This window comes from Phocoena phocoena, chromosome 1, assembly GCF_963924675.1.
Source record: "Phocoena phocoena chromosome 1, mPhoPho1.1, whole genome shotgun sequence".
Taxonomy (NCBI): domain Eukaryota; kingdom Metazoa; phylum Chordata; class Mammalia; order Artiodactyla; family Phocoenidae; genus Phocoena; species Phocoena phocoena.
In genome coordinates, this window is record NC_089219.1 from 162,290,819 (window position 1) to 162,317,943 (window position 27,125).

At 37.2% G+C, this 27,125-nt stretch overlaps 1 protein-coding gene across 1 annotated transcript in view; it reads left to right on the plus strand.

Moving 5' to 3' along the window:
• CNST (consortin, connexin sorting protein) overlaps positions 1-27,125 on the plus strand; it is a 114,812-nt gene that overhangs the window by 293 nt on the left and 87,394 nt on the right. Inside the window, exon 2 of the mRNA XM_065886680.1 lies at positions 917-932. The gene's annotated coding sequence lies outside the window, so the exon portion shown is untranslated. The remainder of the gene's footprint in view (positions 1-916; positions 933-27,125) is intronic.

Sequence of the window (27,125 nt, forward strand, 5' to 3'; positions counted from 1 at the left end):
TTCCCTCACCTCCTCCCTTTCTGCGCTCTCCTGTTTCCCTCTCTTCTGTCGCCACCGTGGCCTCTTCCTGCGCAGCGCGCCCATTTCTCCTTCCCTAGGGCACTCGCGCCAGGAGTTGTCCCTCTCCCGGCTCCCCGCAGAGCCTGCGGCTTCCACTGCGCCTCTGTTCGTTTTTGTCCTGTTGCCCACAGCCGTGTCTCTCCACCCCTGTGGGTGGTTTTATTTTCCTTCATACCTGTTTTCTTCCCCTCACCACTTAGGTTGTCAAGAAGCACCTAGTGTCTCCCTTCCGTTCCTCCCTCTGGGCCAATATTTATCTTAGTCTTTATTTTTATTTGCGCGTTTATAAGATTTAAAGTTAAGATGAAAAAAAATAAGATTGAAAAGTTTAAAATTCCTTCCTGAGCTTGAAAACAGTAAGGTCTTAGGATGCTTATTTTGTTGCCTTTGTAAACTTAGTCAAACATATTGTACTGTGGAATACAATTTAAAAGACCGATTCCAAAGACTAAAAATAGGATGCTCTAATGGGAATTTTGGCAGTCTTTTTACCTATTGGATAGTGATAGAAGACTCAATTCTTTGAGAGCGATTTCAGTATTTAAGGATTATACTCAGAAAGAGCTTTACCCATCACCCTTTCCACCAAGGCAGGAAACTGCAGCCATTCAACTTCCTATTTTAAAATGTGTACAGTCCTTTCTGCGTACCTTACTGGGAGCGTAATTGAGCTTGGTATTTTAAATGCACAAGGAAAAGATTCCTAAGGAATGTATCGCCTAGCAAATAGAAGTCTGAAGATTTATTCGGCTGATGAATATCAAATGGATAAAGAATTGATGGCCAAGTATGGCCTTTTTCGGGTTGTAAATTTGTGAGGACACCGTAGAAAGTGTCTTGTCAACTGTTGTGGAAGTCCTGGGAACCCTTTGGTCTTATTTTTTTTTTATTCTTTTAAAAATATTTTCCCCATTGACAACTCTAGAAGTTATTCTTGCATCCTCTGAAGGCCTGAGAGAGCTCCATACCCCCGATCCTTTTACTGAACTGTCTCCCCATCTCTCCTTATAAAAATATTTCTGTACATTCAGAAATACACTGGATTTTTTTCCCCAAGAGCCCTTGAGGCCTAAATATTTTAAAAATCAAAGCAGAAAGATCTATTACGGTAGAGGAAGAAATGGTTCACTCATAGAACTGTGTTGTTGAATTTCTCACGTTTAAAATATACTTTAAAAAATTGTGGTAAAAAATACCTACCTTAAAATATACTTTCTTATTTTATATTTGTGGACCAAAGATAACCTACTCAACTGTAGAGAAATTAATGTTTTTAATTTTGCTTTTGAGTGGTGTTATATTCTTTTGATTTTGGAAAAGAGAATTAGGTTATGGTAATTATTTCCCTTTTTATAGTGTTAATGGTTTGTGGTTGACGATGCTTAAATAATAAGAGACAGAATCTTACACATTTTATTTTTCTGAGGTCCCAGGTGCTAGAAATGACAAATATCCATTTCCCTTAAAAGTGAACTTTATAATCAGCATTTAGAGCTACTTCTTTAGAAAAAACCTTGTTTGTATATTTCCCACCTTATTTTTCTAAGAGGTGTAGTTTTTGCATCCTGTGCTATTTTTGCCTTTTTGAAGTAATGTAATATCTGTTTAGTGGTGTCAGGCAAACTGATTCTACTATTTTTACACTATTCTTAAGTTATTTTTTTTACTATCCCCGTTTAATTGACAGAGAAGTCAAAATACTGATTTTTCTTTTGACTTTGATATGGCAGTTGTAATTGGGAAATGCCAAGTGACAGTTTGCTATCAGAATTTAGGCTGTGGGTCTACAGTAGTGCTGCCCAATAGAAATATAATACAAGCTTTATGAGCAATTTAAAGTTTTCTAGTCACATTAAAAAAGTAAAAAAGAAGTAGTAGGTGGAATTAATTTTAATATATTTTATTTGATTTCTATATATATCATTTCAACATGTGATCAGTTTTAAAAGTTAATGATGAGATGTTTTACATTCTTTCATACTGAATCTGCAAAATCTCATGGGTATTTTATATTTACACTACATCTGAATTCCAACCAGCTACATGTCTTAGCTGGTGGCTAAAGACCTTATTGGGCAGCACATATCTATAGGATTACTGTGTGATTCTTAAGATATCTTCCTACCCTGAGAGTCTGGGGTAAATTCTGTGGAGTACATTTAAAAATCTTTTTCCTAAAGTGCTGGGATATTCAAACTGAGAAGATTCTAGCAGGATGAAAGTCCCAAAAAGTCTCTTCCTTTTTGTGTTGACTGAGGAGTATTAACAGGTGCCCTGTGCTTGTTTAGTGAGTGTCATAAGATGTATAGAGGGCTCAGTCATTTCCTGGTGTGTCATCGTTACAGTTAATTACATCTGCGTGTCAACAGTGTGTCAAGACACTGTATGAGTCATTGTCTACTATATCTGTTGGTATTAAGTAGGGAGAACTTGAAAACATACGAGAAGTTTGAACTTTATGGTAAACAGGTAGAGTACCTACTGTTGGAGGCTTATTTTCTGAATCGGTTTCAGGTATGGCTAAGAGTTCTGTAAATGCACTTCTATATATGATGGTGTTATTAAAGGAAAGATAAAATCTTTTTAGCAAAAACTGGGAAGGAAGAGGGTATGTTTTTTGGCTGTAAAACACTGGGAGCCTGAGTAATAGCAAAACACACACAAGTGTGTGGTGGTTTGGTTAAACTGTAAAGGGAATATGGCAGTTTTTTAGAGAACGCTACTGACATATTGACAAGGAATGTGTTTTAAGTTGTTTTTGCAACAGATGTGGTGATTTGCACCAGCTCTTGTTCAGAGCTGTTATAACTTAAAGATAACCCTCTTTGAAAGGTAACTGCAGCTCACTGACTTCAGTGGGGATCAATAGGACCCATCATCGTTCTTATCTTGATGTCTGTATTCTGATAAGCTTACCTAAATACTATTTTAGCTGTACTTTTACATTTACATTTAATATCAGAATTTACTTGAAGGCCTAATTAATATTCAGTATAATTTAATATGAGAAACATGCCTCCTCCACAACTTTTATGGTATAAAGAAATCTTAAATTACCTGATCAGTCAACAAACTCCCTCTGTAAAACCTAGTCAGTATAAACGTAGCACAGTGTTGGCAGTGTGTGGAGTGTTAAAGGATCAAAGACAGATTTGGGGAAGGGGATAGTTACTGGATGTTGCTTGTTTCGTGAGAGGTACATACACATTATGTAGGAAAACAGCATTTTCATTTTGTCTTTAAATATAGATGGCTATCCATTGACACCATTTTAATTGGATAAGAGAGAGAATACGTTGTTTTGTTGCTTCAAATTAGTCTTAGCAAATTTTTCTTTAGTTATTTAAGGAAGAATAATTGATAGTCTGGCAATTTTCTGTTTTTAAAAAGGCTCAATTTAAGTGGTCTTTACAAGGATTATATTTTTATTGAGAAGTTCTGCACTCAATATGTCCATCTGTCTTGATACAGTTATGAGTGTGTTCTGTTTAGGGCCTTGAAGATTCACATGAATATAGACTTTTCCTTATTTATGTATCATTCCTTTGGGGGAAATTATATTTCCTTTTAACCAAGGAATACTTTTTTAAATGCATTTGAAGTAACTATTTTATAATATCCTTTAATAAAAAGTAAAAAAAATCATATCTAAACAATCTTCAAAGAAAGAAATACATCATTAAAAAGTTCTGAATCTTATAATAGGTTGAGATTTCTTAAATTGTTTTAGTCACAGTTTTCAGATTCTGCTCTTTAACATATTTGGAGATGAAAACTTTTTGCCTTTATATCACCTCCTCCCTTCCATCTCTTAGGACTTCCCGCTTTTTCATCATCATTAGCCATGTGGAAAGGAAAAATAGTGTGTGTTTGTCAAAATACTGACAAATCAAGAGTATTTTTCCCTTTGACTGTAGGAAGAATTCTGAAGGAGTAAGTGACACATTTAGTCAACTTTATTGACATTTGGGCATTTGATATTTTAATTGACAGTACCTGAGAGATTTTAGTAATTAACAATATTTTGTAATTGTTGTACCTATTAAGTTCTCTTATGAGAATACTAACCTGATTTTCTTGGAAAGCTACTATCTGAATAAATAATAACATTTTTTCTATGTTTGCTGCATTTTGAAAACCCAGTGAATTAGGTGGCTGTGGATTTGTAATTTGAATGAAGGCAAACTAATATTTTGGGGGCTTCCCTGGTGGTGCAGTGGTTGAGAGTCCGCCTGCCAATGCAGGGGACACGGGTTCGTGCCCCGGTCCGGGAAGATCCCACATGCCGTGGAGCGGCTGGGCTCGTGAGCCATGGCCACTGAGCCTGCGCGTCCGGAGCCTGTGCTCCGCAGCCGGAGAGGGCACAACAGTGAGAGGCCCGCGTACCGCAAAAAAGAAAAAAATAAATAATATTTTGAAGCACCTTTTATATATAGGTTTTTAAATAAATAATTTCCTTAAAATATGTGAACTTTATAATAAGATAAAGAATGCTGTTGTTCCTGGATATTGGAGGGCATACCACTTGTATTTTTATTTTATGCCTGCATTGTTTTCCTTGTTCACTATTTCTCTCTTCTGCAGGTATTAGCTCTGTACAACAAAATCTTCAAAACGAATTATTAAATGAACTGAAAAACATTGCTTAAGATTTTTCAACAAGGACTTATTTTTGTGAACATGTGTTTTATTTATTGAAGCCTAGTGGAGTTTTGTTTTGTTTTTTATTTTTCTCCCTTATTAACCACCAAAGATTAGGTTAGATTTTTCTTTTTTCCACTGTGGACATGAAAAAGTTTACTTAAATCAGGTCTCAAAAGGATTCATACCAAGTAACAGACTTGATTTCCTCCCTCATGTTCAACTCAAAAGAGGAGTAGAATTTTGTAAAATTATGAAGTTTAGTTTCCTGAAAAAAAGGTTTTGTATCCATTTGTGATTTCTTAATCCAAATTCAGTCATTAGGCTTTATATTTTTCAACAATTTACAAAGTAATAACTAGGTTTCTTTTGCTCCAATAGTTTAAGAAAACAAAATTGTTGTGGAGTTCTTTGTCACGCCAGTTAGAGTTTTTAACTATAGCATTGCATAAGCACTGTAAAGAGCCAAAATTAGAAGCAATGTTATGTGACTTCCTTATTTTAATCATATAATTAAATGTTTTATAAGACAAGATGGTTTGTTGTCTTAGTCTTACAGTTGAACTCTAGTTTAAAATTGACCTAATAGGTCTTATGTCCACCAAAGTTCGTATTTTTGCTAGCCAGAGAAAGATCTATTTCAAATTAACCTGAAGTGTCTAATTCAGGAGGTAATTTTTTATTATATCAGGTACCCTCTTGGTTAATTATAATTTTGTGCATTTTGATGCCTATAGGCTTTTTGTCCTCTTTCAGCTGTGTGCCTGGGGAAAACCTAGGGACTCCCTAGTAAACCATGGCAGGGCTTTGACCTTTGAGTATTTGGCTTACCTTCCCTGACAGCCTCAAAGAGTATACCTATGTGTGCAGAAAACTTATGAGCAAAAATTCTCCTCCGGGAACACTTATCTATGCTGATGAAACAAATATTCTAAGAATGTCTTAAAACTACAGTTTCCATGTACTTGTATAATACTTTGTATAAAACTATGTATTTTGTATAGCCTTTGCTGGAGAGTTTCCATTTTGTTACAGTGCTTCAGAGTACGTAAAAAGATATCCAGAATAATATCTCCTATAGCTTATTCTGCCTTACCTCACCTTTTGGTTTTTTCCTAAGCTGTCTTCCATGAAAAGTTCAAAAGTCAGAACAGGTCATGGTTTATTATAACCTTGGGGTGGGGGTGGGGTAGGAGTACAACACATTTTACGCCTTCCTTTTTTCCTCTCCTTCCTCTATTACAAAAGTAATAGTGCTCCAGAGAGAAAAAAAGGTGGATAAATTTTATTTTATTTTTATAAATTTATTTATTTTTTGTTTATTTATTTTTGGCTGCGCTGGGTCTTCGTTGCTGCGCACGGGCTTTCTCTAGTTGCGGCGAGTGGAGGCTACTCTTCATTGCGGTGCGCGGGCTTCTCATTGCGGTGGCTTCTCTTGTTGCAGAGCGTGGGCTCTAGGCACGCGGGCTCAGTAGTTGTGGCTCACAGGCTCTAGAGCGCAGGCTCAGTACTTGAGGCGCACGGGCTTAGTTGCTCTGCGGCATGTGAGATCTTCCCGGACCAGTGTTCGAACCCATGTCCCCTGTATTGGCAGGCGGATTCTTAACCAGTGCACCACCAGGGAAGCCTGATATATTTTAACTTAAGGAAAACATGGTTATTCAAAAATTAGAGTTTTTTCCTATAATGAAAGTTGAACAGAAGCTTTAATTTAGCAGTTAGAATCCATTGATCACTCTCATCATACTTTTGATGTCTGGTGGATTTTATTTGCCAGGAAGAAACTTTTGAGTACAAGTATTACCTATACTGCTCACTGCACAACAGGCCAGTAAATCGGGAGACAAGTTCATGGGGCAAGGAATAGTGAGTGACTTTATTCAGAAAGCCAGCAGACTGAAAAGGTGGTGGACTAGTGTCCCAAAGAACCATCTTCCCCCAGTTAGACTTCAGGCCCCTTTATACTAAAAGGGGTGGGGGTGTGGTTGGTTGCTGCAAACTTCTTGGTGCCAGAATCCTTCATTCTTCCAGCTTTCCAGGTAGGTCCAATCACAGTGTTCCTATAAACCTCCAACAAGACAAATGTTATTTTCTCTTCTGCAACTTTTTATCTCTATGTGAATGGAAAAGTGTTTTACCTTTAAAGGTCAGAGTCTTGAGAATGGGCTATCCTGTATATTTTAGGCTATAGGCAACATTCTTAACTTGTGGCAAAAAGCAATAGAATACAGACGTTAAAGTAGAAGAAGCAGATCCAGTATGATGTCAGACTTGTTCTTCCCTATTACAGAAGGAAACTTTGAGTACACCAATACTAAACTGTGCTAGAGTATATATGTGTGTGTGTGTGTGTGTGTGTGTGTAAATACATATATATATATATATATATATATATTTGTTTATTTACTTGGCTGCACCACGTGGCTTGTGGGATCTTAGTTCCCCAACCAGGGATTGAACCCAGGCCCTCGGTAGTGAAAGTGCCAAGTCCTAACAGCTGGACCGCCAGGGAATTCCCACTAGAATATATTTAATAGTGTCTCTTTCATCATATGTGTTTTCTTTAGGGAATATTCTCCACTGAAATAAAATATCTTCGGGGAAAAATCGTATTCTGTCCACAGTCTTTCAAAGTATTGGAAGGTATCTTCTGGGACAAATTTTTTCTCTTGGTTTTTTATTCTTTTCTTAGAATTTCTTACCTAGGATAAACTACCTTACTCTGGAATTTTTTCTTTTCCCAAACCCCCATCAAAATACTTTCTCTTGAATGACTAATTATAGGAAAGCATATTCACTTTTACACCTGTCTCCCTTCCTGCCTTTCTATTAACTTTTGTTATGCTGGAGATATAAATTAGTATGTCACTATTGTGTCAAACATCACAGTAAGAATTAATATCATAAATATTTATTTAGATATTATAGGAATAGAAAACAATATCTACCTGTTTGACATGGATAAGATATAATTTCTTGGGAACAATCAGAGTTTTGTTTTTTTTAATTTTATTTATTTATTTTTGGCTGCGTTGGGTCTTTGTTGCGGTGCGTGGGCTTTCTCTAGTTGTGGCGATCGGGGCCTACTCTTTGTTGCAGTGCACGGGCTTCTCATTGTGGTGGCTTCTCTTGTTGCAGAGCACAGGCTCTAGGTGCGTGGGCTTCAGTAGTTGTGGCATGCAGGCTCAGTAGTTGTGGCTCGTGGGCTCTAGAGCACAGGCTCAGTAGTTGTGGCACACGGGCTTAGTTGCTCTGTGGCATGTGGGATCTTCCTGGACCAGGGCTCGAACCTGTGTCCCCTGCATTGGCAGGTGGATTCTTAACCACTGCGCCACCAGGGAAGCCCAACAATCAGAGTTTTTAATGTCAGGCCCAAGAATAGACTTCAAGGGGTCTGTGAGCCCCCTGAAATAACATTCATAACTTAGTGGTAGTATGTGTGTATTTTTCTGAGGAGGGAATTCTTAGCTTTCATCAGATTCTTCAAAGGTCCATGACCCAGAAAAAGATAAGAACCACAGAATTAATTTGAGCTTGGTTATAAATCTCTAATCCTTCTCATCAGCGATAGTTTTGTAAGGATCTCTATATATAAGCTTCATTTTTTAGTATTTTATTTATGACAAAAATAATTTAATAGATTATCTTATAGGACAAGACATACTGATTCTTTTAAAAAAACAGATCTTCCTCAAATATCTTACCTATTGTTTTGTATACCTTTAGACATTTCTCAAGTATCCTGCAGGTTACTTTGTTTTTTATCATTTGTTTGCCATCTGTGCATTTTACAGAAAGATGATTAATTCTTGTGACTGAATTTTTCCTGGCACTTCAAAGAGTTGTTCATAGAGTAAGGATTAGGATAAAGGAAAGCTGCATTTTGTGAGGATGCCCTACGCAGTGAGAGGAATGAGTCCATAGGTAGGTTGATTATACACACATGCTCCTGATGAAGTGGAAAAGAGTAAGAAAGGGAAAGAATATCCTTGAACAGCAGATAGAAACATTCTACTACTGAGATAAGAGGGGGAAATACTAGTTACCAACTAACATCTGGTAACCTCTGTTTACATGTGGCCCAGTTGAGACTGCTGAGCTAGGAATACAAAGAGGACTGGAGGCCAGTGGTAAAGGTTTAGAATAGCTTTGGGGGACGTGGTCCCGGGAGCTCTATGAGGAATGATGTCTGGCCATCATTGAGGCTCCTACCTGAGGTTGGATGGATACTGTTTTTACAGTTACCAATCTGCATAATTGTGATTTTCTTTAGCAACAGATAGCAGCTTGGGTATAAAAGCAGAGAAAGTGGTTAGGTTGATCAGGGCTGGAGTTTTATAGGGTGGGTGCAGAAGAAATATGAGGACTAAGGAGGTAGCTAGAGATGATCCATGAATTCAGTGTTCGATAGGAAAGAAAGTAATGCCAGGAGGAGGCTAATGTTAAAAAAAAAAAAAGGCAGAAGTCTGAAGGGTTTTTTTTGTTGTTGTTTTAAAAATAATTTTATTTTGTTTACTTTTTTTTGTTTTTGGTCACGCTGCACCACTTGCAGGATCTCAGTTCCCCAACCAGGGATTGAACCCTGGCCATGGCAATGAAAGCCTGGAATCCTAACCATTAGGCCACTGGGGAGCTCCTGAGGCTGCAGTTCTTGATGTGGTTGAACTGGGTAATGGTAGTGGGGGTAATGACAGAAGGGGATTGAGAGTTAAAAATAGGAATAGAACCAGATAATGGGATATTGGTAGTGGCATATTGGAGATATTGAGACTTATCTGAAGGAACAGATTGTTTTGATGCTCAGTAAAATCTAAGACCAGGGTGACGCTTGCTAAATTCACCAGACAGTAAGATGTCATTATAGAACTTTGAGACATGGAGAAATATTCATTCTACAAGTCTATCAAGTCACCGTCTTTCTTATGTAAAACACGAAGATAGTGTGTTTTCTATTTTTGTAAATTTTATTATTTTTTAAAATTAATTTTTACTGGAGTATAGTTGCTTACAAAGGTAGTGTTTTCTGAACAGTAATCTGCCTCTGGCTTGCAGGATGGATTGAAAAGGCCGTGTGAGACAAGAGCCTTAATTAAAAGTAAACATATCAGCCTAAGCTCATTTTGAAATTTCATATCTTCTGAAACGATAGAATTAATAGATTTTTGCTTTTTGTTCAAAAGAAGAATAGAGAGTAAACTAGAGAGCTCCTGGCTTAGGTTTCATAACTGTGAAATAGTGTTAAAATTATGTTTGATGCCGTATGGGTTATGTTCTTTTTCCTAGTTGAATTCATAGGTTAATTTTAATTTATTGATAATCCATATGAACCTACACATTACAACATCCATATACACTTCGGTGAATAATTTTGAATTATGGTGGCTTGTCAATGACCTTGAAGCTAGCATTAGTTCCTATTAGTTTATTGGCTAATGTTTGAGCCCATAGGTGATCAGCATTGTACTAAGTACTGTGGGAAATGCAGTAAAAATGAGCCCTTTCATCAAAACATTTGATGAAAAATACAAGTCCCAAATATATATAAGTAGTTTTTTAAGAAAGGGAAGAAAACATATGAAAACCTTTTTTGGTTTAGTATAATTTATAATTAATTCACTAAATATTTTGTAGAATTTATTTCCTCATTTTACCAGAATTTTAAATGCCACGTCCGCCCCGCACCCCCCAGCCCCATACGCGGGCCTCTCACTGTTGTGGCCTCTCCCGTTGTGGAGCACAGGCTCCGGACACTCAGGCTCAGCGGCCATGGCTCACGGGCCCAGCCGCTCCGCGGCATGTGGGATCTTCCCGGACCGGGGCACGAACCCGTGTCCCCAGCATTGGCGGGCAGACTCTCAACCACTGCGCCAGCAGGGAAGCCCAAATACCACCTTTTTGACTTAGGGTTTGGTAAACATATAGGGAAAAGTTATGTAACAATTCAGATGAGTTCATTTCTAAGATCTGTAGAGTTCCACCATAGAGGTTTCTACTTTGTGCCCTTGAGAACTGGCTTTGTAGGAACTCCTGTTTCTGTAGGTTATTGGCAAATATATCCAGTGACTCTTTGATGCTCTAAAATAGTTAGGGTCTTAAGGCAATGGGAATCCTCTGAAATGGTGGATAAACACACCTTACAAAAGAAAAAAAAAAAACCCACACATTTATTGCATGAGATAACACATGTTAAAGTGACCGCCTTCCACAGTGTTAAGCACATAGAGCAGTTAGTAGATTGGTTGTTTTGTTTTTAATTTGCTAACTTTGTGATAACCTTGTATATATTTGGATTATTTTCTTTGTAAAGAGGTGAACAATATTAATATATAGATTAACTGTAGCATTCTTTGGAGTTTTTAAAAGTATTGTGTCCTTGGTTTAATGCTTTAAACATTTTTTTGAATAGAAAAATATTGTATGTTTAAATATATGCAAAATGCAGAAAAGTACAAAAAAATATTAACTTGTACTCCCATCAGCCAAGAGCAAGAATTGTGAACATTTCTGTATATTTACTTTCAGTATCTCTGGAGTGTGTGTAAACATAGTTGAGATCATATTTATGATTTGTTTTAGATTCTATTTCCCTCATTATAGATTCATAATGTACATCTTTTGTGGTGTTGTAATATCTAGGGTATGAGCTAATTTACTTAATCATTCCCCTATTATTGAACATTTAGATTGTTTCCAATTTTTCACGCATTGCCACAGTGACCTTGGACAAACTATCTGGCCACTTAGTTTTCCCATTTGTAAATGGGAGAAACAGTACTTCTTTGTAGCAATTAAAAGGATTAACTGAGGTAATGTGTACAAAATATACAGAACAGTTCCTGGAACAGAATAAACTTTTAAAATAATGCCTTGCTGTTCATGTTTGTGCATAGAGAATCCTTCCCCTCTCCCTTTTTTCTTTTTTTGCTTGCTATTCAGAATACTTCTTTAGCATAAACCTTCAGAAAGAAACTTAGTAGGTCTTAATTGTTTTAATAGTCTTACTATTTATTATGAAATTGTTTTCTGATAAATTGTGCCAATTTATATTCAAATTGAACAGCATGTGACAAGGCATATCTTAGTAGAAGATTACTAGGGAATAAAGTTAGATGGATTGTTGAGAGATTGTATTAAGGTTTAGGAGTTAGGACTTGAACTGGATTAAGGGCAATGGAAGTTGAAGAGGCAACTTCAGTAGATCTCTAGTTACTTCTTATACTTTTCCTATCCAACCAAGCTGTCGCATTCATTTTCCTCTAAAAACTCCTTGTCTATTATCTGCACTGAAGTCTCTATCCTATCCCACCTCTCCTTATTTTCCATCTAATTTTTCCTTCTTAATCTTCTTCTCAATCTTTTCTCCTCTGTCTTTTCCTGTCCAGAGGCCTGCCCAGCTAAACAACAGAGCAGAGCAGAGCAGGGTCTGTTTTCTGCTGACAGGCTCACTCAAGAAAGAAAGGTGGCTGAGACAGTTAAGATCAGGTATTACCAAATTTACCAAACAGATAAATCAATCTACCTCCCCAGAGATGAGTAAAGGAGTACATCAGGAACGAGGGAGGTTTCTTCATAACCCTCAATATTTATAGTAACCTTGCCACATTCTTAGTGATTATATATATTAGCATATATTCAAATGCCTTTTAAAAAGTTTTTTTGAGTGTAAAAATAATGCAACTTACAACTCAATAAATAATAACCCAATTAAAAATTGGGCAAAGGATCTGAATAGACATTTCTCCGAAGAGACAAATGGCCAATAAATACATGCCCCCACCCCCCTCTTCCCCCAACATATGCTGCACTGAGCCTGGTGGTATATATTTAGTAGGCTCTCTGTAAATGTTAATAAAGGGTGTTACCTTTGCCTTCTGAGAGCCATGGAAACTTGGCCTTCAAAATTCAGGCACGGTCCAGAGTGCAAACATTTGGAAGTCTCGTTCTAACCTGGAACAAGTAAAGTAACAGTTTTACGTTAAAAACTTTAAAATATTGATTTTCGGTTCTTGGTGTTTTTTTGGCAGCTTGTGGGATTTTAGTTCCCCAACCAGGGATCGAATCCGGGCCTTTGGCAATGAGAGCATGGAGTCCTAACCCCTGGACTGCCAGGGAATTCCCTTGATTTTGGTTCTTACCTTTTTAGAAACTATCCTGCCCTCTGTTTTTGATGGGTCATTGCCAAGTTATAGCTTTTTTTGAAGATTGCTAAGGTGGACATTTTCCTTTTAGTAAAGAAAAGAGCATGTACTAAAATGATTCAAGTGCAAATGTTTTTGTGGTTAAAACATCTTCAAAATTGACAATTCTTATGAAATAAAGATTTAAGCAGTACCAACAAATCCTGTTATACTATTATTATGACTTTGCTGTTCATTCCTCTCCCTTTATAGCCTCTTCCCTCTCCTACTTTTACCTCCATATTCAAATTCTCTTTCTAGACCTGACCATTCTCTGGGTCTGTTTTTTGTTTGTTTGTTTTGCTTTTTTTAAAATAAATTTGTTTTATTTATTTATTTTTGGCTGTGTTGGGTCTTTGCATGGGCTTTCTCTAGTTGTGGCGAGCAGGGGCTACTCTTTGTTGTGGTGTGCAGGCTTTTCGTTGTGGTGGCTTCTCTTGTTGCAGACAGAGCATGGGCTCTAGGCGAGCGGGCTTCAGTAGTTGGGGCACGTGGGCTCAGTAGTTGTGGCTCTCAGGCTCTAGAGTGCAGGTTCAGTAGTTGTGGCACACAGGCTTTGTTGCTCCACGGCATGTGGCATCTTCCTGGACCAGGGCTCAAACCCATGTCCCCTGCATTGGCAGGCTGATTCTTAACCACTGAGCCACCAGGGAAGTCCCTGGGTCTGTTTTTGAACTAACTTTGGGCCAAGCTTACTCTGAAACTCAATAGTCTGAGTGATATCCTGTAATCCATCCACTATTTTATACCCATCATCCAAATTTTTTTTTTTCTTTCTTTTTTGGTACGCGGGCCTCTCACTGTTGTGGCCTCTCCCGTTGCGGAGCACAGGCTCCGGATGCTCAGGTTCAGCGGCCATGGCACACGGGCCCAGCTGCTCCGTGGCATGTGGGCTCTTCCTGGACCAGGGCACAAACCCGTGTCCCCTGCTTCGGCAGGCGGACTCTCAACCCCTGCGCCACCAGGGAAGCCCCATCATCCAAATTTTTAACGTATGTCTCCACTTTCACTTGGACCTCTGAGGTTACTCTCTTATTATTTTAGTCTTTTACTTTGAAAATTTCAGGAGAGTCCTATTAGTAAAATAATATATTTTCTTAATTTCTGTAAGAGTGGTCATAATTCTTATTGGAACCAGTTTTATTCCATTTATTTCATAGGTTTCATTTTTGTCTTTTAAATGGGCATGGAAATATCTTTTATGTTTTTCTATAGTAGAGAAATCCAATCTAGAATATGAGAAGGTGAAGCTTTCAGGTAAAATTGTAGTTGAAAAAAAAAAAGGAAAGTCTAGGTTAAAATAAATTTGACCTTGGTCTAGTTCCATTTGTCGCATCTCTATTTTTGAAAGTAACATAAAACAGTTCTTCTGTATGTTCTTTGCATATTTAAATCTTATCCTTTAATTTGCATAGCTTGAGCAGTAAGGATTTATAATTACAGATTCAAAATTTTCTGGATCAGAAAGTAGAGTGGGTCCATTTAATTTAATCTTTGCTTTTTGTACTAATTCATGCTTCTTTTTTCGAATTTGCTGACTTGCCGTTATATTTAATCTTTCAGTGACAAAAGTACTCTCTGTTTTGGTGTTTCCCCTCTATTTCTGTTTCCTACCAGATAATATTTGTGGGATTTTTGTTGTTAAATATATTTTAAACATTATCTTAAGTGATGTAATCATTTTTTCTAAATCTATTTCCTTAGGTAAGAGGAAGTGAAAAAGAGACGTTACTGTTTTAGTTCAATCGAACAAGCATTATTTAGGGCCAATTATGTGCCTAGGACCGTGCTGTGGTAAGGGCTGCAAAAGAAGTAACACATACATTCTCTTGCTTCAAGCACTTGAGTTCTACTTGGGAAATAATGTACATGTATGGAATAGCTTGTGAAAAAGCCTAAAGCAATAAATAAGCAAACTTGAAACAGTATCCACTAGATACTTTAAAAAATACAGTGCTTATTTCATTAAAAAAAAAAGTCTTTGTGAATGTTTTAGCATAGATTCTGTGTAAGCTATTGTCTCCATCTGTGATTGGACTTTTCTAAGGTCAAGTAATAAATTTGTATTAAATGCATTGTAAATTGTATTATTACAGTTTCCTTTCCTCCTCCTCCTAATTTGTCCAAACTCTTAATCTTCAGCACCTAGCTCAAATTCTACCTTGTGTATGGCCGACAGAGGCAGCATGGACTCTGGAGCCAGTCAACCTAGGTTTGAGTCCCAGTTTCGACAGCTGTTTGACGTGATGAGTGCTTAACCTGTCAGTGCCTCAGGTTGCTTACCCATAAAATGGAGGTGCTAATAATATCAAAGCTACCTAAGAGGATTATTGTGAGGCTAAATGAGTCAGTATGTACAGGGCACAGAATAAGCACCATATAAATATTTGCTTTTATTCTCATACTTTGTTTTTAATGGTATTCCTAACAGCAAGTGTCATCATTCTATGAAGACGTCTATTTGAACCTAAAGATTTTTTGGAATTTTATATATGTATATATTTTTAATGAATTTATTTTTATTTATTTATTTTTTGGCTGCGTTGGGTCTTCATTACTGTGCGCGGGCTTTCTCTCTTTGTGGTGAGTGGGGGCTCCTCTTTATTGAGGTGCGTGGGCTCTAGGCGTGCAGGCTTCAGTATTTGTAGCACACAGGCTCAGTAGTTGTGGCATGTAGGCCCAGTAGTTGAGATGCGTGGGCTCTAGGGTGTGCAGGCTTCAGTAGTTGTGGCTCGCGGGCTCTAGAGTGCAGGCCCAGTAGTTGTGGCACACGGGCTTAGTTGCTCCATGGCATGTGGGATCTTCCCGGACCAGGGATCGAACCCATGTCCCCTGCATTGGCAGGAGGATTCTTAACCACTGTCCCACCAGAGGAGTCCCAAGAATATTATATATATATTAAAATTCTGCTCTGTAACATCTGTTTGAACATACAAATAGTTAAATAGTTCCCAGCTCAATTTTGTAGTGAATTCATGTTACCAGAAAATGTTCATTTATCATCCTGTGACTTTGCAGATCCCTGGTCAGCTTTTGCTCTTTCCTTTTTTTCTCTTTACTTTTTCTGTTAAATATTTATTCATTATACCTGGCTGTCTAGGTTATACATGTGTGCTCTCCACTAGCTTATAAATTCTTCTCACGGAGGGATTCTGTTTTGATAATGATGACAAATGACAAATGTAACAGTTATTGAACAATTAATGTCCTGCATCTTGCTATCACTAGAAAATTCATGATTTCATGATTAGTCAATAAAACATTTTAATATTGTGATTCAAGTATAAAACATGGCTGGAAGTGCCATCCAACATTATTTCTACTCAGTAGTTTGGGTGATATCCTATAATCCATCCACTGTTTTATACCCATTGTTTCTACTCTAAAAAAATCTGCCAAATACTTAATTGTTCTCGGGGTTTCCAGTAACAGACTTATATACCGAAGGAGAATGTTCATTCAGCAGACAGTCCTTGAGTGGCTACTTTACATCTAGCACTAGCCTAGGCACTAGGAAGAAGTTTTTAAAAGTGGCAGTGTATGGTAATTAACAATGCATACTCAGGCTCAGATAGATCTAGGTCAAATCTCAATTCTGCTTCTTACTTACTGCATAAGCTTTGAGCAAGTTGCTTATCTTGCTTTCTGTCTCCTCATCTGTAAGGTGGGAAAAATAGAAGGGTTTCCATGGGAACGAAATGAAATAAGATATGTAAAGTGTTAACATAGTACCTGGCATTCATTAAATGTTCAACAAATAATCACATATAATCAACAGCTGTTTTAGGAGAACGGGATGGGGGCAGTTATCCAGTGGGCTTGAATTTTAACCACCACATTGGGACAGAAAAGGAGGCCTTAAGACTGAACCAAGGAACCTGAACAGGGCATTGGTATTGAGAGCTGCACATACAGCCAGGACCCTGAAGATCTCAGTTCTCCAGTGATGGATTTGGCGGGGAGGGGGTGTCTGCCTAGGAGCAAAGAGATAAGGAGTTTTTCTGTCTCTGTCTTGATATTCTGTTGAAGAGAGTGACTTCTCGCTGTTTATATTTGTGTTTGTAACCATGAGTCTGTTAACCCTGAGGTTTGGGGTTCATATTAATGCTTTCCTCAGTTGAGAATTAATATAAAAACTGGCCCTAGTTGGTAACATAACCAGGGACACCTGGCAGAAGCAAAAGCATTCTGGAAGAAGTGATCCTTAAATCAGCCTGTGCAAGATCCCCACAGATAAAGCCCTTCACTGCAGAGGAGCTCATTATCCAACATTACAAAATAATCCACCGTGATCAGGAGTCGACAGAAACAAACAATAGATTTAGACTCCTAAGAATGAGCATTTTCTTTATCCTTATAATTATATACTTCTAATACTTATCTTTAATAAAATAAATATTAAAGTGGGATAAAAATGGAAAAGGAAAAAGGTACTATCAAAAAATTAAAGCTATTTTAAATAGTACTGTATGACTTCTAAAAATAAAAATCACAGAAATAAACTGAGCAGACAAATTAAGCAACAAATTGTATACAGTTGAAGAAATAAGTTATCGGATGATATCTGTGAAGTTTGATTTGGAACTCAAGCCCCCAATCTCAATACAAAAATATAAAGAGAAGTTATAAAAGAGAAATTAAGTGATGTAGATCAGATAGTAAGGAAATCTAAAGTACATCTAATAGGAATTACAGAAGGAAAGAGGAACATGAGTGGGGGAGAGACAGCATGTAAAGATAAAACTGATTGTTTACCAGTATTGATGAAACATGAGTACTTAGATTTGGAAATCACACAGAGTCCTAAGCAGAACAACTTAAATTTCTACTTAGAATATATGGCAAGAAATATTTCTGATGAGACAGTTGACTTTTTTTAACTGGAGCATAGGATTTCATGACTGTCTTGACTGATGTCCAGGGACTGTTTGCAATCTTGAGAATGAAAAACGGAGCTGGAGGAATCAGGTTCCCTGACTTCAGACTATACTACAAAGCTACAGTAATCAAGACAGTATGGTACTGGCACAAAAACAGAAAGATAGATCAATGGAACAGGATAGAAAGCCCAGAGATAAACCCACGCACATATGGTCACTTTATCTTTGATAAAGGAGGCAGGAATGTATAGTGGAGAAAGGACAGCCTCTTCAATAAGTGGTGCTGGGAAAACTGGACAGGTACATGTAAAAGTATGAGATTAGATCACTCCCTAACACCATACACAAAAATAAGCTCAAAATGGTTTAAAGACCTAAATGTAAGGCCAGAAACTATCAAACTCTTAGAGGAAAACATAGGCAAGACACTCTGTGACATAAATCACAGCAAGATCCTTTTTGACCCACCTCCTAGAGAAATGGAAAAAAAACAAAAATAAACAAATGGGACAGAATGAAACTTAAAAGCTTTTGCAAAGCAAAGGAAACTACAAAGAAGACGAAAAGACAACCCTCAGAATGGGAGAAAATATTTGCAAATGAAGCAACTGACAACGCATTAATTTACAAGAGTGTTCTTAATTTGACTTATGGATGGCCTTAGAACTTTCCCATAAATTAGATCTCATTTCATTCTTACAAGAAAGAAAATAAGTCTCATAGAGTTGAAATAATTTGACTAAAATTACACAGGTGGTAAGTATAGGAGCCTGTTTTTGAACTGAGGAGGGAATGACTCCAGGATCAGAGCTTCCCTTTGTCCTGTCTCTGGCCTTCATTCATGTTTTGAAATGGAATGTCTCATACTTAGGAATGATGGGGAATTCTTTTTTTTAATTAATTTATTTTTAAATTTTTGACTGCATTGGGTCTTCATTGCTGTGCGTGGGCTTTCTCTAGTTGCGTTGCACGGGCTTGTTGCCAAGCAACAAGTGGCTTCTCTTGTTGCGAAGCATGAGCTCTAGGCGCACAGACTTCAGTAGTTGTGGCACGCGGGCTCGGTAGTTGTGGCTCACGGGCTCTAGAGTGCAGGCTCAGTAGTTGTGGCACACGGGCTTAGTTGCTCCGTGCATGTGGGATCTTCCTGGACCAGGGTTCAAACCCATGTCCCCTGCATTGGCAGTTGGATTCTTAACCACTGTGCCACCAGTTTTTATTTGCATTTCTCTAATAATTAGTGATGTTGAGCAGCTTTTCATATGCCTCTTGGCCATCAGTATGTCTTCTTTGGAGAAATGTCTGTTTAGGTGTTCTGCCCATTTTTTGATTGGGTTGTTTGTTTTTTTAATATTGAGCTGAATGAGCTGTTTATATACTTTGGAGATTAATCCTCTGTCCATTGATTCATTGGCAAATATTTTCTCCCATTCTGAGGGTTGTCTTTTCGTCTTGTTTGTAGTTTGCTTTGCAAAAGCTTTTAAGTTTCATTCGGTCCTATTTGTTTATTTTTGTTTTTATTTTCACTACTTTAGGAGGTGGATCAAAAAAGATCTTGCTGTGATTTATGTCAAAGAGTGTTCTTCCTTTGTTTTCCTCTAAGAGTTTTATAGTGTCCGGTCTTACATTTAGATCTCAAATCCATATTGAGTTTATTTTTGTGTATGGTGTTAGGGAGTGTCCTAATTTCATTCTTTTACATATAGCTGTCCACTTTTCCCAGCACCACTTATTGAAGAGACTGTCTTTTCTCCATTGTATTTCCTTGCCCCCTTTGTCATAGATTAGTTGACCATAGGTGCGTGGGTTTATCTCTGAGTTTTCTATCCTGTTCCATCGATCTATATTTGTTTTTGTGCCAGTACCATGTTGTCTTGATGACTGTAGCTTTGTAGTATAGTCTGAAGTCAGGGAGTCTGATTCCTCCAGCTCCGTTTTTTTCCCTCAAGATTTCTTTGGCTATTCGGGGTCTTTTGTGTCTCCATACAAATTTTAAGATTTTTTGTTCTAGTTCTGTAAAAAATACCACTGGTAATTTGATAGGGATTACATTGAGTCTGTAGATTGCTTTGGGTAGTATAGTCATTTTCACAATATTGATTCTTCCAATCCAAGAACATGGTATATCTCTCCATCTGTTTGTGTCATCTTTGATTTCTTTCATCAGTGTCTTACAGTTTTCTGAGTACAGGTCTTTTACCTCCTTAGATAGGTTTATTCTTAGGTATTTTATTCTTTTTGTTGCAGTGGTGAATGGGATTGTTTCCTTAATTTTTCTTTCTGTGTTATCTCTTTTCTTTTTGATGATGGACATTCTAGCAAACGTGTGGTGATATCTCATTGTGGTTTTGATTTGCATTTCCTTAATGACACTGGGTACTGGGCATATTTTAATGTACCTGTTGGCCTTTTGTAAATGTTCATTGGTGAAGTATCTTTTCAGGTCTTTTGCCCATTTTTTAATTGGATTATTTGGATTTTGCTATTGACTTGTATGAGTTCTTTATATATTTTGTATATTAACCTCTTAGAGTAAACACTTAAGGACAGGTTGTGTCTTGTCTGTCTCCCTCCTCTGCCACTGTACCTAATAAGTATAGCTTCTTCATAGTAGACCAGATTGATTACATTAACCTGAGGCTAGCTCAGTTAAAGCACTTTACTCCTGAGGTCAAAGTTCAGTCTTCTTGTAGTGATTTATTGGCGTTGTTTTGTGTCCTGATACTAAACCTTTAATGCTGACCAAATGTGTGCTTTTGATCAGGGGTCCCCAATCCCTGGGCTGTGGACCGGTGTTGGTCCGCGGCCTGTTAGGAGCTGTGCCACACAGCAGGAAGTGAGCGTTGGGTGAGGCAGTGAAGCTTCGTCTGCTGCTCCCTATCGCTTGCATTACCACCTGAACCATTGCTCACATTACTGCCTGAACCGTTGCTTGCATTACCACCTGAACCATACCCCCCAACGCCCTGTCCGTGGAAAAATTGTCTTCCATGAAACTGGTCCCTGGTGCCAAAAACGGTGGGGACCGCTGCTTTTGATTACAAAGAGCACTGGGTGAAAAAACAATGAATTAGCGCATGAATTGTATAAACAGTTCAAAACTAATATTCTCTTGGATGTGGGACAGGAGCTTCATATTTCCGTTCAAAGGGCAACCTTATATCATTGTTTTTCAAGATAAGGAAAGGCAGAAGAAAATGTGTGTTTGCCAGTAGCTGTACTTTTTAAGTAGATTACAAGTGATTGCAGCTCACAGAATAATACCCTAGAAAGTAGATGTTTGTTTTAGACTTAATGCAGTAAAAGACAAATAATCGAGAATTTGGGAACTAATAACTAGAATCATCACGTGTTAATGTTTGGAGGAATCTTATATCCCAGGAAATGAGATAATATCAGAACTCAAGTTTTCTGATTCACTAAATCAATATGTTGATTTTCTTATACAGGCACAAGAATTTAGTCTCATATCTACGTTTGAAAAATCTCAAATTGCTAAGAGGAAATAAGATGAAATTCGAAACTGACTTTAACCAAAAACGTGGCATTTCAAAGATAGGTGTGGGACTTCTCTGGTGGTGCAGTGGTTAACAATCCACTTGCCAGTGCAGGGGACATGGGTTCGATCCTTGGTCTGGGAAGATCCCACATGCTGTGGAGCAACTGAGCTTGTGTGCCACAACTACTGAGCTTGCGCTCTAGAGCCCCTGAGCCACAAGTACTGAGCCCATGTGCCGCAACTACTGAAGCCCGCGTGCCTATAGCCCATGCTCTGCAACAAGAGAAGCCACCGCACTGCAATGAAGACTAGTCCCCGCTTGCTGCAACTAGAGAAAGCCCACATAGCAATGAAGACCCAACGTAGACCCCCCAAAAACCCAAAGATATGGTGTTTCTAAACTATGCAGAACATGAGCTTAGTGAATAGCATTTGCAGCAGGTTAAAATGAGGTGCTATTACTTTAAAAAATTTTTTGTTGTACTTTTGAGTACAATTACAGTATAGGTCAGGATTTTAAGAATTCATTTTCTTTAAATGAAATAAACCTGAGGCAAGTATTTTACCAACTGCATTCAGTTGTCTGCATACAAGAGGTAGGAAGAAGAATAGTGAGCTGTGCAGAGGAATACAAATGAAGATAGGTGTTGAGATGGACTGAAGAAATCTCTCTCCTAGTAACCTGAGAAAATTCCAGCATTTCCTTCGATACTTTGAACTCATGTAGAAGGTTAGGTAAAAGAGTCTCCTTTTAGCTGCTTTTCTGTGGTTTGTTTGCGCCATGAGATTGATTTGAAGGCAGTGTATATGACCAAGTAGAATGGAGACTACGAATTTGTAGTGAACCAATTTCAGTGGGCCCTCAGCAGCAGCCCTACAAACTTCCACTGGCTATTTTTAAACCTTCTGTATGTTTCCCAGATCCCTGTTCCCAATACCCCTTTCCCCCATTCAGCAGATATCCTACTCACTGTTTCCCCGAGAAAGATATATTACTAAATGGAAATGCCTCTAACTTAACTCCAGTGTAAACACTATCCCCCACCCTGCTTCTGTCACAAGCCTCTGTCGCAATGGAAAATGTGCCCCTTCTGTGTAAGGATAGTCCCTCTGCCTGTGTCCTGGTTGCCTTCCCACTCCTCAGTCTTTGCACCATTATTTGTCTCCTGTTATCCTTAACTTCTCTCTCTCAACTGGCCCTTTCGTTTCATGTTATTAAAGATCCACACAAGTGATTTTTCTGATATGTAAACCAGATCATGCAACTACTCTGATTAAAAATCTTTCAGAGGATCCCTTCTGATACAGTATGATTAATGATTTGGAGCTATGATTTTATTATAGCTGTTATGTAACTTTTTTGTTTGTTTTTGTTTGTTTTTTGGTCTGCTGCCTCTCCCTCCAAAGTACAGCACAGCATTAATTCATTTGTTAGAAGTTAAAAGCAGTGAAATTTTTTTTCAGAAATTTTGAATGCAATTTCATGATATCCATTGCTGTCAATGAATTCAGTGTTAGTTCTGTTTCTTGTCTTAGTAGCTGCAAAATAAACCATGGGACTCAGAGATAGCAGTTATTTATTAAACACTGAAGAGATTTGAGATAAACAGACAAACAAGACAGATGGACCTTTTAGCAATGTATCAGGTCTTAAGTTACCCAGGACTGTTGATGTTGGCACAAATATATAGGTTGGTGTGCATATGTAAAAGACAGTATATGATTATTATCTTAACGCTTACACTAATTTCGTTATGACTTAGTTGTTTGGGGATATAAATTTTCATTCAATCTAGTATTCTGAAACTACCAAAGAGAAAATATTCATAAATAAGTGTTATATAATATGTAGATATTATAGGTAAAGATTTGTTCATCATAGTAAATTATGCTTAGATAGCCCTAGTGATTGTATTTAAAAAACAAAATAGATTTTAGGAAAGTTACTCTTTGCTTTCCCACTTAGCAACTCATTTAAATGAAATTTTCTTGAATTGGTTAAAAAGTTATTAGATACCTTTTGTAAAGTTTAGCTTTTATTTTTTTTAATTTAAATTTTCTATTTTTTGAGGTATAATTGACATATATTAGTTTCAAGTGTACAACACTGTGGTTCAATATTTGTATATATTGTGAAATGATCACCATATAATTCTAGTTAACATCTGTCACCATACATAGTTATAGAATTTTTTTCTTATGATGAAACTTTTAAGCTCTGCTGTTTTAGCAACTTTCAGATATACAATGCAGTATTAGCTATAGTTGCCACACTGCATTACTTCCCCATGACTTATTTATTTTATAACTGGAAGTTTGTGTCTTTTGACTTCCTTCACCCATTTTGCCTACTCATCACCCTCCATCTCTGGCAATCACCAATCTCTTCACTGTATCTATGAGCTCGTTTTTGTTTGTTTGTTTTTAATATTCCACATACATATGAGATCATATGGTATTTGTCTTTGTCCATCTGGCTTATTTTACTTAATATAATGCTCTCAGGGTTCATCCATGTTTTTGCAAATGGCAGAATTTCATTCTTTTTTGAAATGGTTGAATAATATTTCATTGTGTGTGTCTGTGTGTGTACACACATTTTCTTTATCTGTTCATCTGTTGATGAGCACTTAGGTTGTTTCCAAGTCTCGACTAATGTAAATAATGCTGCAGTGAACATGGGGTTGCGGTTATCTTCTGATGGTCGTGATTTTGTTTTCTTTGGATAAATACCTGGAAGTGGGATTGCTGGATCACATGGTAACTCTAATTTTTATTTTTTAGCACCCTCCTTACTGTTTTCCATAGTGACTGTACCAATTTACATTCCCACCAACAGTGCACAGGGTTCACTTATCTCCATATCCTCACCAACACATGTTATTTCTTATCTTTTTGCTAATAGCCATTCTGACAGGTGTGAGGTGGTATCTCGTGATTTTGATTTGCATTTCTCTGATGATTAGTGATATTGAGCATCTTTTCACGTTCCTGTTGGCCATCTGTATGTCTTTAGAAAAAATGTCTATCCAGATCCTTTGCTCATTTTTAAATTGGATTATTTTGCTATTAAGTTGTGTGAATTCTTTATGTATTTTGGAAATTAACCTCTCATCAGAGATATATGATTTGCAGATTTTTTTCTCTCATTCAGTAGCTTGCCTTTCATTTTGTTGATGGTTTCCTTTGCTGTGTAGAAGCTTTTAAGTTTGATGTAGTCCCAGTTGTCTGAAAAATCATTACCATGACTGATGTCAGGGAGCTTATTGCCTATGTTTTCTTGTAGGAATTTTATGGTTTCAGGTCTTACATTCAAGAGTTAATCCATTTTGAGTTAATTTTTGTGTATGATGTAAGATAGTGGTCTAATTTTTTTCTTTTGCATGTGGCTGTCCAGTTTTCCCAAAACCATTAATTGAAGAGACTGTCCTTTCCCCATTGTGTATTCTTGGCTACTTTGTCATAAATAAATGTGTGCACGGGTTTATTTCTGGGTTCTCTGTTTTGTTCTATAGATTTCTGTGTCTGTGTTTATGCTAATACCATACTACTTCGATTACTGTAGTTTTCTAATATAGTTTGAAATCAGGGAGCATGGTGCCTCCATCTTTGTTGTTCTTTCTCAAGATTGCTTTGGCTATTTGGAGTCTTTTGTGGTTCCATACAAATTTCAGAATTGTTTTTTCTATTTCTGGAAAAATGACATTGGAATTTTGATAAGGATTGCATTGAATCTATAGACAGCCTTGAGTAGTATGGCCATTTTAACAATATTAATTATTCCAGTCCATGAGCACGGAATGTCTTATTTGTGTCTTCTTCAATTTCTTTCCTCTGTGTCTTACAATTTTCAGTGTATAGGTCTTTCACCTCCTTGGTTAAATTTATTTTGGGGTGTTTTATTCTTTTTGATGCTGTTGTAAATGGGATTTTCTTAATTTCTCTTTCTGATAGTTCATGATTAGTGTATAGAAACAGATTTTTGCCTATTAATTTTGTATCCTGCAACTGTATTCATTTATTAGTTCTAACAATTTTTGTGGTGGAGTCTTAAGGATTTTCTGTATATGGTATCATGTAATCTGCAAAGAGTGTCAGTTTTATTTCTTCCTTTCCAAGTTGGATGCCTTTTATTTTTTTTCTTGCTCTGGATAGGAATTCCAATACTATGCTCAATGAAAGTGGGGAGAGTGGGCATCCTTGTTTTGTTCCTAGTCTTCGAAGGAAAGCTTTCAGCTTTTCATTGAGTATGATGTTAGCTGTGGCCTTGTCATATACAGTCTTTATTATGTTGAGGTATGTTTCCTTCATACCCACTTTGTGGAGAGTTTTTATCATAAAATGATGTTGAATTTTGTCAAATGCATCTTCTACATCCATTGAGATGGTCATATGATTTTTAGTCTTCATTTTGTTAATGTGGTGTATCACGTAATTGAATTGTGGATGTTGAACCATCCTTGCATTCCTGGGATAAATCCCACTTGATTATGCATGGTGTGAGATCCTCTTAACGTAAGGTCGAGTCCAATTTGCTAATATTTAGTTGAGTACTTTTCATCTATGTTCGTCAGGGATATTGGCCTGTGATTTACTTTTCTTGTGTTATTCTTGTCTGGTTTTGGTATCAGGGTAATGCTGACCTCATAAAATGAGTTTGGAACTGTTCCCTCCCCTTGTATTTTTTAGAAGAATTTGAGAAGGATTGGTAATGATTCTTTGAATGTTAGGTAGAATTCACTAGTAAAGCTGTCTGCTTTTGGACTTCTGTTTGTTGGGAGGTTTTAAGTTACTGATCAGTAAATCTTATTAGTAATTGATTTTCAGTTTTTCCTGATTTGGTCTTGGAAAGTTGTATGTTTCTAGGAATGTATCCATTTCTTCTAGGTTGTCCAGTTTGTTGGTTTACAGCTGTTTGTAGTAGTCTCTTATGATCCTTTGTATTTTTGTGGTGTCAGTCATAATGTTTCCTGTTTCATTTCTGATTTTATTTGAGTCCTCTTTTTTTGTTGGTGAGGCAAGCTAAAGGTTTCTCAGTTTAGTTTATCTTTTCAAAGAACCAGCTCTTGGTTTCATTGATCTTTTCTATTATTTTTCTAGTCTCTATTTCATTTATTTCTGCTCTGATCTTTGTTATTTCCTTTCTTCTACTAATTTTGGGCTTCATTTGTCCTTTTTTTCCCTTCAGATATAAAGTTAGTTTATTTGTTTGACATGTTTCCAGTTTCTTGAGGTGGCATTTATCATTATGAACTTCCCTTTTAGAACTGCTTTTGCTGTGTCTTATAAGTTTTGATATGTTGTATTTCCATTTTTGTTTGTCTCAAGGTATTTTTGAATTTCACTCTTTGTTTCTTTGTGGATCCATTGGTTTTTCAGTAGCATGTTGTTTCCTCTCCACATATTTGTGAATTTTCTTCTCATAATTGACTTCTAGTTTCATACCACCGTAGTTGGGAAAGGTGTTTGAGATGATTTCAGCCTTTTTTAATTTGTTAAGACTTTTTGTGGCCTACCATATGATCTGTCCTGGAGAATGTTCCATGTGTACTCAAGAAGAATGTGAGTCTGTTGCTTTTGTTTTTTTTTTTATTAATTAATTAATTAATTTTTGGCTGTATTGGGTCTTTGTTGCTGCACGTGGGCTTTATCTAGTTGCAGTGAGCAGGGGCTACTCTTTGTTGCAGTGCACAGGCTTCTCATTGCCGTGACTTCTCTTGTTGCGGAGCATGGGCTCTAGGTGCGTGGGCTCAGTAGTTGTGGTGCACGGGCTTAGTTGCTCCACTGCATGTGGGATCTTCCCGGTCCAGGGTTCAAACCCATGTCCCCTGCATTGGCAGGTGAATTCTTAGCCACTGAGCCACCAGGGAA